At 39.2% G+C, this 15,586-nt stretch overlaps 1 long non-coding RNA gene across 1 annotated transcript in view; it reads left to right on the plus strand.

Annotated features, from left to right (window-relative positions):
• The window catches only part of Gm33963, a 106,694-nt gene that overhangs the window by 1,095 nt on the left and 90,013 nt on the right, over nt 1-15,586 (plus strand). The gene's annotated exons all lie outside the window — the stretch shown is intronic.

Here is a 15,586-nt window from a genome sequence, read left to right on the forward strand (position 1 = left end):
CTATTCTCTCCTATGTCTATCATCATGACCTAAAAGGTCCTGAACACCAAGAAAGCTGTCCATCTTCCTTTAAAGGTCTTAAAATATTGCCCCCTGAGGCAGCTTTTGAAAAGATCCCAGAGCTGGGAGCCTGTGGGTCATCACATCTACCATCTACAAAGCATGCCTCTTGTGACTTCTGTCTAAGGGCACTGAATTGGCACGGTGGTGTTTTTATGCTGGGGCAGGGGGCTTAAAACAACAAGGAATTCTTTTCTCCAAGATCTGGAGGCTAGGCTAGACTTCCAAAGTCAAGTTATAACTAGAGTAGGGTCTCTGAAAGCATTGCGGAGAGAGCCATTCTTTCTGACTCACACAGATGAGGCATTCAACCCATTCACGAGGCAGATGACGCTGACGCTTGGCTGCTGGGATTTCTTACTTTGATAACAACAGTCTCTGGATTTAGGGATCTTCTCATCTTGTTTATCCCATCTTCTCAGTCCTTAACTATTAAATCTGCGAAAGTAATGTTTTTCAATGAAGGTCACAATCTGAAGTTTACCAGTAAACATGAATTATTTACTCACTATAAGCATTATCGAGATAAATAAGATTAATTTTAGATTTTTAAGAGAGTGGCAGCTTAGTAAATTGTAATTATCTTGATGAGAAAGTGAGTACTTGGAAAAACAACCGTGCTTCCAGCAAGAGTTTACTTATTCTTGACCAAAGCAGTTAAAACAGAACTGGAAGCAGTAGCTGGCCAAGTGACAGACTTGACAGCCAAGGATCAGATTCTAAGTACATTGTTACCTGTAAAATTCAAATTTTATCTGAGAATGGCATTTTTGAAAATTTGTACATAACATAATTCCTTATTTTCTCGGACTCTGTTTCACTGCTTTCAATCAAACAGCCTGGGATATTTGAAATTACCAGGGGTGGGGGAACAAAGGGAAGACCAGTGATACCACAAATGTTAACTTGTTCACGTCTTTTTTTAACAACACAGCCTCTCATAACAAAAATTAACACATATTTGAAGGGAATACAACAGTTACCAACTTATTACTTTGTATAACAATCCTAACAGGAGCTGGCTTAATTCTACTTCTTTCTAAAACAACTCATTGATACGTTTTATAAACACAAGGATGTGTTTTGTAGAGCATGGTATGATGCAGTGGGAGGGGGTACCACAGTAGGCCCCATGTTGAGGTATCACCCACACTGAGGAGCCAGCCATAGGGAGGTCTAGTATAAACTAGAGTTTATTTGGGGCCATAGGAAGGGGAGTAGAGAAGGGAGTAGGGGCACAGGAAGAGAGAGAGAGAGACAGAGACAGAGACAGAGAGACAGAGAGAGACAGAGAGACAATGACAGAGACAGAGACAGAGAAACAGAAGCCAGCCAGGTCAGGGAGGGTGAAGAGGATAGAGGGAGAGAAACAGAGGTAGAGAAAGGGGTTGGAGAGGGAAAAGAGGAGAGCAAAGAGATGCCAAGCAGTCCCTTTTCGAGCAAGTCAGTCCTATCTGTAGGTAACTGTAGGGTGGAGCCTAGAAGGAATGCTAACACTCATGGTCACAGATTTTCTTAAAAAGGAAAAGTTTTATGTTTATTTTCCACATTGTCAAACATTGAGGTCACTGAGTACTTTATTAGACAAATATGTGTTGAGCTATAACTTTTAGCACAGTGCTCAGACCGTGTTGTAAAGGACAAGACAGTGTAGAGGTTCCTCCATCTTGTGTTCTTGCTGAGGCCATCTTATGTTTAACTAGAACCAGATCTCCTTGATGGAGAGAATCCCACAGACAATCAGAAAATGCTATTTTAGAAACCCAAAGTCAAGATGCCTCAGCTAACTTACCACCACTTCTGCTAAATTCCTGGTTATGAAAACCCCCCTAGAGCTAACTGCTTTTTTTCACTTTGATTAAACCACATGCTTTTATGAAGCCCAACCTTAACTCCTGGTAGATGCTAATGACCCTGCCAGGACATGGTTTTATGCCTTCACAAACCCTGTGCTTTGGACATTTTGGCCTATACCTGGGTCCCCAAATACATGAATACAGTCCCAGCCAATTGGCATAAAGGGTTTTAATTGGCTGTAAACCTTGTGGGGGTTAGTCATCTCTGGTAGGCTCCCCACAACAGTAACATTTTGACTCTTTAATTTTCTTCAGCAAACACAGACTGGGCAGGACTGGCCACTGCATGTCAACACAATGTGGAATACTGGCACTGCTCTCCTGTAGTCCTGTAGGGTCAAGAAAACAGATTCTGTTGAAAGCAGGGCCCAGAGAAACAGCTTAGCAGATGATGAAGTGTTTGTGTCATAAGTATAGGAACTGAAGCCCAGATCACCCAGAAAAGCTGGAAAAGCTATGCAGGTGTGGCAATGGCCATCTGTCATCATAGCCACTTGGAGGCAGACACTGGGGAATCCCTGGGACAGGAGAGCTGGTGGGACCAGCAGAAACTGGCAAGGGTTTTTGTTTGTTTGTACCTGTTTTGGTTTTTTGATTTTTTTTTTTTTTTGCTTTGGGGTGTTTTTGGTTTTGTTGTTGTTGTTATTGTTGTTTTTGCTTGGCTTTTGTTTTTGTTTTGTTTTGATTGTTTGCTAGGTTTTTTTTTTTTTCCAATGTGTTTGTTTGGGCTTTTGGTTTGGTTTGTTGTTGTTTGTTGTTGCTGCTGTTTTAGGATTTTGGGCTATTGTTCAAGGACAGATATCAAGAAAACTGTCCAGCATCAATCTTGGTCTTCCATATAAACACATTAGAGAACCTACACACCCACTTGTAAACAATAATCTGCATGCACACTGTTAGCATTTTATCTCTGCTCCACTCCACAGTTACCTGGTAATAGCCAGGTGTGCCTGACTCACAGTATAAGGAGCTGCTCACCCTCTCTTTTCTCTCTTGCCTTCTTGCTCCTTCTCTGTCCTCTTTCTCCTGGTCCTGCTCTCTCCCCATCTCCCTCTCCCCCCTCTCCATGTGTTCATGGTCTGCCTGTACTCCTCTACTCTCTCTCTCTCTCTCTCTCTCTCTCTCTGCCTTTCTCTGTCTCTACTCCCTCAACCCTCCCCATGCCCTGAATAAACTCTAGTCTATGATATGGAATAGTGTGGCTGATTCCTCAGGGGAAAAGGATGCCTCAACATGGGCCCTCGGAGGCACCCCTTTCCCCCACACCTTACCGCACTTCCACCAAACATACTCCTTCTCTCTTTATCTTTTTTATAAAACACAACACACACAATCCTTTACATGTGCCAAAGTATCACAGAAGTATAGACTTGTAGACATTACAGGAAATGTTACCAGAGAATCAAAAGTATTCTAGGAGCCAAATGAGTCTAGAGACAACATATGTTTTCTTTGAAAAAAAAAAAAAAAAACCTGAAAATCGGAAGACTGATAGGGAAACAGAGGATAAAGGAATCATGGTATGTGCGGAGGGAACAGAAGTGAAGGAGATGGCTTGAGGAATAAAGCATTTGCTGCAGAAGCTTAAGGATCCAAATGCAAATTTCCAGCATCCACATAAAACCAGGCTGTTGTGGTAGCACATTCTAATCCCAGCACTCACATGGCCTAGGCAGCATAACTCATTGACAAGCACTGGATTCAGAGAGAGACTTTGGCTCAATAAATAAATGATGGTATTTAAATTTAAATAAGTTGTCAATCACTGACCTCTACTTCTAATGTACACACACACACAAACACACACAAAGACACATGAACACGTGCACACACATAAATGCATATACACATGAATGCACACATACACACACACACACAAACACACACATGTTCACATGCTCTTGCACACATACAGCCATAGTCATTCAAGCAAACGTATACACACTCATCACAGGCTACACAGATAATCACACAGAAAGGTAGAGGGAACAGAACTATGAAAGCAGTGTGGTAAAGGAGAACCTATGATAGGTGGGGGAATGTTTTGCTTTAAATGTGAAGTGGTTTCTCAATCTAGTGTGTTCAACTCCTGACTGCTGGATTATTACGGAATTTTGTGAAGCTCCAAGTAACTTGGGAACATGGGCCTCACTCTCATCAAGTGGATGTGGATCAGTGAGGACTAACTTTTAGGGGCTGTGCTTTGTCCTTCTTTCCCCATACCTCTCCTTCCCCTGAATAGCCCTTGTCACATGTTCCTAGAATAGCTGGAACCAAGGATTGAGAGCTAAAGTCTCTAAAAACTCTGAATGAAAGCAAATCCTTTCTCTGAAAATGATCTATCATGCATTTTGTTCACGGAATCCTAAAAGTAATACACAAGGATTTTTAAGACCATGGCTAAAGCTGGAGGAACGATGAGAGTGATGGAGTGTAAGTGGGGAGTTGGGGGTAAGCAGGAGAGGGATGGGTATAGATTAGATGACCAGGAGACCTGCAGGTGAGGCTAATGAGCTGGTAATTGTTAACCTAAAAGGGGTGAGATGGTGCAAAGACATGTAAGCAATAAGATGCTCCATTCTGAAATAGAAAGTTCATTTGTTTTGTGTAACTGAGTTGAAGCAGGGCAGTCAGAGATGGAAGCAGTTCAGGAGTCTGCCCAGAGCAGATGTGTGTGGGGAGGGTAAGTTCCACCACTGGACATGAGCAAAGCAGGAGAGAGCTGATCCATGAGGCTTCAAGATCTGTGCTTAATCCAAATGAATGCATGAGATTGGTATTTCCTGTTGATCGTGAAGTGCTTTGAGACTTCCTAAAGGAAGATATCCCACATGCAGTTGAAAAGTTTACCTGAGGTCTAGAGAAGTCTAGGTTAAAGTTATTAATATTATTAAGATATCAATATCTATGTAGTGGGGGAAAGAGATTCATGTAAAGAGATACCAGTATGAGAGACATTTTAAATAAGTATTGTACATATATGTGTTTTAATGTCATTATTTAAAAATATGCAAGCAATTTTACCTTAATTTTCGGCATCAGGACCTCCCAAACCTATGATATCACATAGGCGGCAGCATGACCTGCGACCTGCAGACTGGTTGCCAAGGCAACAGTCACCATATTCCCAAAATCCACTTGGCTCACCTCCCACCTTTACCTGTATTACATCATTTTTAATATAAATAAGGAGAAAGCACCCCCCTCTCTCCCCCACCTCTTTCTCTTTCTGCGGGCACCGTCTCTCTCCCTGGATAAAACCTCTTCCACATGGAACTGTCTTGGCCTAGTGTGCTGTTGAGATGTAACCTGCCATTCTAACACATCATTATGAGCTATTAAAACTGAATGAGATCAAATCTTGAAATAATTTTTAAATAAGTTACAAAGCAGACAGAAACTCCACCTTAAGTATTTGATTTTCCTAACATAAATGAATAATGACTTTATTTACCTCTAGTCAATATATTCTACTTCTATGCATTCAGTCCCTCTGCCAAGCACCATGCTAGGGAACAACTGGAAAATGGTGAATGAAAGAGCTCCTACTAGCGTCCAGCACCTTTAGTTCAATTCCACCAGTAGAAGACTAGCTAAGATGAGAGACATGTTGCAGGGTATATATAAATGTGTCACTGTTCTTCACAGCATGAAGGAGGCTCTGTGTATTAAATCTGCCAGAAGGGAATGGGGCAGCCATATACAGTGGGTAACATTGATTCCTAAAAGCCAAATGGTTGAGTCCATATGCATGGAGTCAGGGGGGACACTGAGAGCATCAAAGATGAGCCTCCTGGGCATGGTGCCCTGAGCAAATAAACAGACACGACCAGAGTATGAAGAAAACCCCACCTTTACAACTGTGCAGCTGCTAAATTCTATATGTCTAAAGGTAGTCTTGCTTCGAGGGAACAAGGGAATTTCTGGAAAATTTGTAACTGAGAGGCACACATAACATGAAAATGAAAAGGAAAACACCTTTAAGATGACTCAATATTCTTGGACGACTTATAGTTTGGCATACAGAAGGAAATGTATTCCTTCGAATGAAGAATTTGTTTTAAACATTGACATCCCACCTCAGTGGTGTCATATTCATATGTTGCTGAATGTTTCCACTAGGATGATTATTTCTTTCATTGTTTGAGGCAGCATCTCTGTGATTTTGTTGATTCGTCCTTTTCAATGGTGTGGTTTGTTCTCCGAGTGAGGTTTTGTCTCACTGTGAAGAGGACCAGCTTGAGGTGGGATATTTTAATCTGGTATGAGCCTGTACTTCCCTGGATATGAGCAACTAAGGATACCGATGATCCAAGTGATATGTTCCCATTCCTAAACGTTATCCATGCTCAACACCAGCCTGTTGGGCTGATGTGGACTGTAGTGGGAGCTAAGGGCTTAGCCTGCGAGATATCTAGTTATATCATTTGAAATCCACTATGTGGAAATTAGTTCTTTCTTGTCCTGATCAATATTGCTAAAACCAGATTTCCAAGCCTATTACATTCTTCTCCCAAGCAGAGAGAGATCAGCCATCTCTGCTTGTTAGGTGTACCTAAGGCCATTAGCATTGATAATTAAATAACCGTGATATTTGTGAGAAACGATAAGACAAACACACTTGAAGGAAATGAACAGTTGCAAGAAGAAAATATATGTATGTATAAACTAGCCGGGTTCCACGGCTGATTTTTCCCTTTCCTTAAAATTAAATGAATTCTTCATTCGCTATTATAAACTAAATATTTCCTTTGAGTCCAATTAGCATTGCTGAAAGAAGAAGCAAATCAAGCCGCTGTTCAGCATGCATCAATGTAATGGAAAATCAGGTCCTTTATTCCAGCTTTAATAACAGCAGCTTGATTAGAAGCGAAGAAAAGACTGTGGCTAGAGAAGGGGGAAAGGAGAAGGACTGCCAAATTAGTTCTAGGAGAATTCTCAACCTGTCTGCTCCCCGGCTCACTATTCAAATGCTAATTGAGCCTTTTGGTAAACAGAATGGGTAATCATGAAAGACAAAAACAGACACAGAAAACAAATGAAATATCACACCTTATCCAAAACAGCATGGCATTTTTCTGATAAGCTTCTGAAGCCTAAAAATTTTTAAGTCTTTGGCTCCTTTTTTTTTCCCCTCGACCAATTATAATTAATATAATAAAATAAATATTACATAATCAAATAAAAAATGACAAAGAACTGCTTTGTTTCAACAATGAAATCAGTCATGTTATAATTAGATAAGAGGATTTATATTCACAGCTATAAACATGAAAGTAGACCATGAGGCTGGATAAAGGCAAGTTTTTAATTCTTAAAAATTAATTACATGGCATTATTCTTATCAGTACACAGAATGCATTAATTATACAATTAATAAAATGATGAAAGGGATTTTTTTTTTTGGCAATTGTAATGCACATGGGGACATTTGGTTTTATACCCAGGATTGTCCTTCAGGCACTTCTATAATCTTCTTACTAGGCAATGTCAAGACCCTAAACCAGTTAGTAGGCATACTGCATGGAGTGGGTCTTTATGTCGGTGCTTAGACTCATTTCGGAAAGGTTGTGGATTTCCATGTAATTGGGATCTAAGGTGTAATAGGTTTAATTTAAGGTCCTCCTTGAAAGAACAGCAGGAAAAGGCATTGTCAGCAATGTGAACTAGATGGGAGAAGTGGGGACTCACTCCTTCGCAATGGGCTTCTCTAAAGATAAAAACCTCTTGATCACTAAAACAGCAGTTGCTCTGAGCATGCCCGTCACCAGTGTAGGATGGATGGAGTCTTGGGCATGCACCCACTTTATTCTTAACCACACTTTAAAGTTATAAACAATGTTCAAAAAGAGGAAAATGTGGGAGAAAAGGAAAGCTTGCTATCAGGAACAGAGCCACAGGCCATATCCATTTTTTTTTTTTTAAGCAACCACAAGGGACTGTCCTGATTCTCTTGCTGGCTTCCAGTTGTGTTTTATCGATGAGTACCAGGAGTAATGAGTTATTGGCAGAGGCAGAGACATCTGGCTTTGTTATATACAAATTGTTGGTGTTAGGTATGACAGGACAGGAGCCACAACGGTGTTGGCTCACTAGCTAAAAACAAACACTCCAACGGTTCACGTGGAAAGACACTGTAGTGAGCATGCTCATTATGAATGCAGGTATGGTCTCTGTGTGAATCAAACTCGGATGCTGACAACTGTACAACAAAGTAGCAGCCACATCTCAACTTAAGTGACAACGACAAGACAATTTGAATTGTTTTATGACAAAAAAGGGAAAGCTACTAAAATAGAAAGTGGGAGACCCTACCAGCAGGGGTGCCAAAACAGCACTATGTTGCTGGAGACCTTACCAGCAAGGGTACTGAAGCAGCTCTCTGTTGCTTTTGCTCATGCTTACCTGTCCAGTCTTCATGGTTCCTTTCAATAATTAGAATAGTGTGAGATGAAAATACCTATGGGCTCCTATAGCTTTAAACGCAATTGCATGTGCCAGGACTCTTACGTATACTGAAAATATGGAGTGCACCGTTTTCCTTCTCTTCCCTCTCAGCATCCCTGACATTGTGTGAACACACACACACACACACACACACACACACACACACACTCGTACCCCACCCCACTAGAATATTCTGTGCCTTTTTTCTCTAGCCTGTCATCTTCCTTTCTGTTTTTCTGTCCCTAGGCATATCAACATTTCAAGGTTAATGACAAAGCACCTTGGAAAGTGGTGTTTGTTTAGCTTAGGGTAATGTTTTAAATGCCTTTCTATGTGTGGCAATCTCATTGCTTCTAAAACAAAACCCATCTGCAATCTGAACCTGAATTCCATATTAACACCTAGCACACATTTCTTCAGGGTTTTTTTTTTTTTTTTTGTCATCCTGTCCTGGTTGAAAAATTATCTGTGAAACAGGAGCTGGCAAACACTAGAATCAGTCTGATAGGTTCAAGCTTTGAAAATCACATTTTGCCAGCCTTATTATCAAATTGATGTACTGTGGCACCCTGTCTTTTCTGAGTTCCCCGAATCCCTGGCAGACAGGCGAGAGGAACTGGCTGTTGAGCCACAGCTTGTTTATGATTCTTTTGGGATTTTAAGTTTGGATTTTCTACATATTTATTCATGATAGGATTTTCAATTCTCACCAGAGTAGTTTAACTTTTCCTAAATATTGACTCCCCTTGTTAGTAGGCTTTCATTTGTTATAAAATATCATTCATTTACCATTTATATGTCTTGTAATTAATTGAAAGGGAAAAGGTATTCAAGTTGACACTAGGGCACATAGTAGGTCTGCAATATCTCATTCCAAGGAGAGGTGAATGTGAATGACCTGTGATTGATTGTAGCTTCTGAGTTGGAGTAATATTTGTGTTGCTTTCCTGCTTGAACATGATAATCCAAGGATCAAACCACCACATACTTTTCTCTAACTGAAAGGATGAAAGGAGGAATGGCGAGAGGAAGCAAGGGACAGAAAAAGCAAGGGAGGGAGAAAGAAAGAGAGAAAGAAAGAGAGAAAGAAAAAAGGAGAGAGAGAGAAAGAGGAAGGAAGGAAGGAAGGAAAGAAGGAAGAAAGAAAGAAAGGAAGAAAGAAAGAAAGAAAGAAAGAAAGAAGGAAGGAAGGAAGGAAGGAAGGAAAGAAAGAAAGAAAGAAAGAAAGAAAGAAAGAAAGAAAGAAAGAAAGAAAGAAAGAAAGAAAGAAAGGAGAAAACTGAATCTCATTTAATATAGGAGTACTACAGCCCTAGTCACTGGGTAGCTATGTGTAGTAAAATTTCCTACCAGCCCTTATAAAAAATGAGAAATAAATATATCTTAAATGGATTGAACCACTGTGATTTGATGACTGATTTTATATGAATCAGAACACACTGATGAACAGTCCATCAATAGCCAACCTTACATTATAAAATCTACTGGTCTCAAAAATCTATAATACTGTAAAAACAGTCTAATTCTTCAGGAAGGCAGAGTAGGTCAGAAAGGGGATAGATTTTACAGGTACTAAAATATATACTAACAGTTTCTTATCTAAATTATCATATGTCTTCTTCACAGCAAGAAAAAAGTTAAAACCAGTTTTCTGATACAAGACAACCTCTGAATCTTATGTTTAATATTTAACTTAAATGATTCATTTGTTCCAAAAACATGAATTTTTTGGAAAACAAAAGAAACATCTACTGTCATTCCATGCAACCACTTAGCACTGCTGTCTTTGCTGTTCTGAACTCAGCATCTGAAGCCATTGCTATGCAGTCATGTGTATTCAAAAGGATGATTAGGAGCAAGAAGGGCCAACCTATGTTTTCAGTGATAGGAGAAACTGCTTGTTCTCACAATTATGCTTATTTAATATCACTATTAAAAAACAAACTGTGTTCCTTCTTTCACACGACATGTTTTGAGAAATAGATGTGTCTATTGTATTTGTGTACGTTAAGATGGTACTGTGTAAACATTGAGTGGTTAGTCTTTCTGAAAATTGTGAATGCTGCATTACTGCAGCATCTAATTGTGAAAATAAGCTTTGCTTTGGCCTACCTTGACTCTGACTTGGTTTCCATATGTGCCCATATATTTGCATATGTAAATGTACATGTGTATAAAAGACACAGATGTTTACCCTTGCTTCCAGAAACTTTTCAAGAGAATATAAATTTTCAAACAATGAAACTTGAAAGAAATGATTCCCCATTTATTGGAATCTTTGTCATTGCTCTAATGTTAGATATGGGACCCCCCCCCCCGAAAGAAGCAATTGCAGAAAATCACTTATATCTCGACTACAGGGTACATTCACAAACAATGAGGGACAGGAGTAGAATATGGACAAGATTGATCTGAGACTCTGTCTAGAAAAGAGAAGAGTCTTTTTTTTTTTCTACTCAGAACAAATAGAAAGCGTAATACCATGAGATGGAATATTGGTATAGGAGGATTTGAATATAAAACATTTCATCCATATTTTGGATGCAATCTAAATTAAGCTTCATTATGTTTGTGTTTAATCCATGGATAGTGTGTAATTTATCTGAGGTCCATTGAGACTTTTTCCCCTTTGGATCAAGAGTTTATAAATCTCTATTGAATCCATTTCTTCAGCTTATACATTGCCTATAAAACTACTTCCACTTATTATGTTTTGCCAGTGTGTGATGACAGGCTTTGTCCATGTGCCAAGGAGCCTGAAAACAAACAAACAAACAAACAAACAAACAAACCTCTGAAAAAAATGAAGTAAAGCCCAGATGATTCTCATGACAGTGAACTTCCCTGTGTGATACTATAACACACACATCACTACCACAATAATCACCACCACCATCACCACCACCATCATCACCTCCATAGCCACAGCCACTACTACAACAACCACCACCACAACAACAACCACAACTATCACCACCAACAACAACACCATCATCAACACCAATACCACAATCACTACCACCACTACCTCAATCAGCACAACCACAACTACTACCACCACTGCCACTGGCGGCACCACCACCACCACCACCACCACCACCACCACCATTATTGTGTTTGTCCATCAGATAGATTGTTCATCAAGGATAAAATCTAATGTTGACTGTAGACACCGAGTAATTATGTCAATGGAGACTCATGAATGCTACCTTGGCGGGAAATATTGACAATGGCAGAAGCTAAGAAGGAGGGGGAGTAGGACATACATAGAAAAATATTTTCTTCTTAAATCACTGTGCATCTTAAGGGCTCTAAAAATAGTCCTTTAAATTGTATATACAATATATGTAAGAAAGACATATATGAGTCCGTAGAGAAAACAAAAATATTCATGTATATATCTTTGCATCCTGTTCCCTTCTGTACTGGCTAGTTTTGTGTCAACTTGACACAGCTGGAGTTATCACAGAGAAAGGAGCTTCAGTTGGGGAAATGCCTCCATGAGATCCAACTGTAAGGCATTTTCTCAATTAGTGATCAAGGGGGAAAGGCCCCTTGTGGGTGGGACCATCTCTGGGCTGGTAGTCTTGGGTTCTATAAGAGAGTAGGCTGAGCAAGCCAGGTGAAGTAAGCTAGTAAGGAACATCTCTCCATGGCTTCTGCATCAGCTCCTGCTTCCTGACCTGCCTGAGTTCCAGTCCTGACTTCCTTCAGTGATGAACAGCAGTGTGGAAGCGTAAGCTGAATAAATCCTTTCCTCCCCATCTTGCTTCTTCGTCATGATTTTTGTGCAGGAATAGAAACCCTGACTAAGACACCTTCCTTTCAAAACTCCTGAGACTATTCTTTGTCATCTAACTGATCCTCCATCCTATGCAACTTGAAAGTGTTCTGAATTCACTATTGGCTTCGGGATACCTGGAAAAACTCTGGCCCCTTCTTACACAAAACTGGAGTAATCTAGAATGATCTGGAAAAGACTCTTCTTTCTATATCAAACTTTCCTGTCTATTCCACCACAAATTTGCTTGGTCCTGATAGCACTGGATGCTAGACCTTGGTAGTAAATTCATGTCCCTTGTATATGTACCAATGGGTAAATTTCCTAAGTGTTTATTTCATAAGCTACATCTAGGTGTTTCCTTAAGTTTTTAAACAATTTACCCCTTCTTACCTGGCAAATCTATGCTACAGACACTATATAACTTATGCTATTGTTTTTTAGATAATAAAAATGAAGCACAGAGAGATTAAGTAACTTGTTTTTGGTCACACAGTTGGCGTAGTGCAACCTGGATTTTAATTTAGGAAATCTAACATTTAGTATCTCGCTTATCATCACTATCCCACATGGTCTCTTCTATGTGTTTTTGTTAGCTTTCAGCTGACAGTCCAGTAGTCTCAATTACACACATCCTAACCTCTTAACCTTTTCTTAACAAAATGCTGATCTTTGCCCCTCAATTAATGTTCCATTCTCATTTATGAGGTCCATAGCCAACTATAATCCTTTACTCAACTGCTGAATCTTTTCAATGTGTCCTTAAATATTAGTAGCCTTGCTGAGTTTTCAGCCAATCTAGTCCTGCTCTTGTGGGGCACTGATGCTTAACCTCTTAGAATGAGCCATTCTTGGCCCTGGAGTCCTCTTAGAGAGTCTTTGGGTTAAGCATTCCTATGTAACCTTTCTATTAAATTTTCTGGCTCATGCCCAAGGTCTATCAACTGCTGTGACCAGGTGGCTCTAATCAGTGTCCCTGCCCCTAGCCTCCACTTTTCATCCGACCTACTTGAGTTGTTGGCTTTTCTCATCAGAATTTATTCCCAAGCATGGTATTGCTTTCCTTCATCTCTGACCTTTTAATAAGCAACATCTTTCAGCTATGGATTCAAATGATGTTTAAGTTTGGATACATGGTTACTTTATTTAATTTTCTGTCACCATTTTCATGTCACTTGTAGTTCCTTGCTCTCTCTCTCTCTCTCTCTCTCTCTCTCTCTCTCTCTCTCTCTCTCTCTCTCGCCCTCTCCCTCTAATTTTTGTGGGTCCTATATTTATATTGGTTTTATGTTTATTTTTGCTTGTATATTTGTGGTATGACTGAAGTTTAATGTAATAACTAAGATTTTGGAAATTTGTGCACTTCTGTCTGGTGTCTTAATTTCTGATTTCTGTTAAATCATGAAATTTTAATAAACACCAAATGAACTGCCAACCTGATTTAAGATGGTTAAGAGATAACTTAGAGTACAATTTAGAATCCAGAACATCTAGAAAATTAGTTAAACTCCTCACGATAGTAAGTCTATATTACAGTATAAAATATAAAAATACATTTTGTTTATTTGCTTTGGATTTATTCATTATAACCAACAATGATTGTAACACACATTTAATCTCAGAATAGACTACTAAACCCTCAGGGCAAGTTAGCTATTACTAAAAACTGAAGCTTTATTTGACAAGTATAAAAATCATAGCAAATTCAAAGGGAAATGCTTTTCAAAGCTTTGGAAGTACTTTATGAACTATTAATGTTGTTATGTAGGTGTTAGGACTACTGACAGATGGGCCACAAACAAAACAGTAAATAAACAAACCTCATCTTCTTGGGTTCTCTTATTTCTTCTTTATATTTTTACACCTCTTAGACAATCTTGTTGATACTTAATTACCCAATTCCTATTGCTTTCCTAGCACATATGGGTCTTATCTGGGTCTCTGTAAACTTCTTCTAGACATTGCCCTTCACTGTATCCCTAGAAGACACTGAACCAACATAAAATATAGATAGTAGCTTTATAGGTTTTTTTTTAATCTAAAGTTTTAGTTAGTGTTCCTATTTGTCTTTATGTCCTTGGTAAGTTAGTTTCTAAGACATTTTCATATCTATAGTACAAATAATTACAATATCTACTGGGCAGGATTATTGGGTGGGTGAGTTAAGTACCCAAAGCTGCTGAGCATATAGTAAGTGCTCCAATGTAAACTACTCTGTCTGGTATGTGATCTTTTATCCCTGGTCATCTACAAATTGGCATCAGGAATTGTTATTCAAATGGCTTCCCTGGTGTTTAATAAAATAACCTGCTTTATATGTTCAGGATGGTCATTTGGATAACACATTATTTTATGGAAATATATTTCTTCAATTTTCCAAAAAATGTTATCCAACAAACAATTTGGGTTCTAAAATTAATCAAGCAGGCTACTTAAGTGACAGGATTTCATTTCTCTTTTTGACGTCATGGAGGAAGGAAAGGCATGAAGTAGAATAATTTCTAACCAGTAAGATTATAAGTTAAGGAGAAAGCATGAATCATGGGAAAATATTGACAGAGTGAGCACTATAGAAGTTGACAAAAAGCAAAAACATAACCACTGCAGAAAAGAGAGAAGAAACTCAGAGTAAAGAATAGGATATATAGTACCGTGGGAGTTAAGTGAAGGTATGAGAAAACGGAGAGGTCAGTTATCTCTACCATCCTCTTTGGTCCATCACACTAGTCCAACATGTTAGCCCAACATGTCATTTACTTTCTAGATCCAGAACCATGTCCTCCATTTGTGACTATTATTTTGCACCCATGCACTATGGCGAAGCCAATGCCCTCCATTCTTGTATTAAGCACAGTCTACCTAGTAAAGGTGATATAAGGCATGGTTTTCAACACTTTCAAATTGGTCTTTCTGTTCACCTGCCTTTTCCTCTTGATCCTAATTTCTGACATTTCCTTCTCACTAAGATACTATGAAATTGTTCCATTTTAGCAGATCACAGTTTGTGAGGAAAACAGGTTTTAGACCTGTCCTTAGTCCCATCATTCACAGCAAGTGAAAGTTTTACACCAAAATTGTCAGTTTGGATAAACACTCAAGAACGACCTATCTTCCAGGGCTGCTTAAAAATGGAAACTGTGTCAACCTGTGGGAAAACATTTCATTTAAAACTTGGAGATATTGATAATCACCTTCAACACTACATAAACTTCAGGTCTGATCTAAGTTTCAGGTTGTTAGGTGGAAGGTGTTTAACACAATGATGCTTCTGACACAAATCTTCACTTAGCTCTCAGCAGACTCATGCTCTGAAGGGCCAAATAGATCGCCCTTTCCTATTAAGTGGATGACGCTTCCTAATATGAATGACAGACAACCACAGACAAGACAGCCATTTCCTGCTATTCCAATAAACTTGAGAGATTCAATCTGTAGGAAAGGA

Source organism: Mus musculus, chromosome 11 (assembly GCF_000001635.26).
Source record: "Mus musculus strain C57BL/6J chromosome 11, GRCm38.p6 C57BL/6J".
In the NCBI taxonomy this organism is placed as follows: Eukaryota; Metazoa; Chordata; class Mammalia; order Rodentia; family Muridae; genus Mus; species Mus musculus.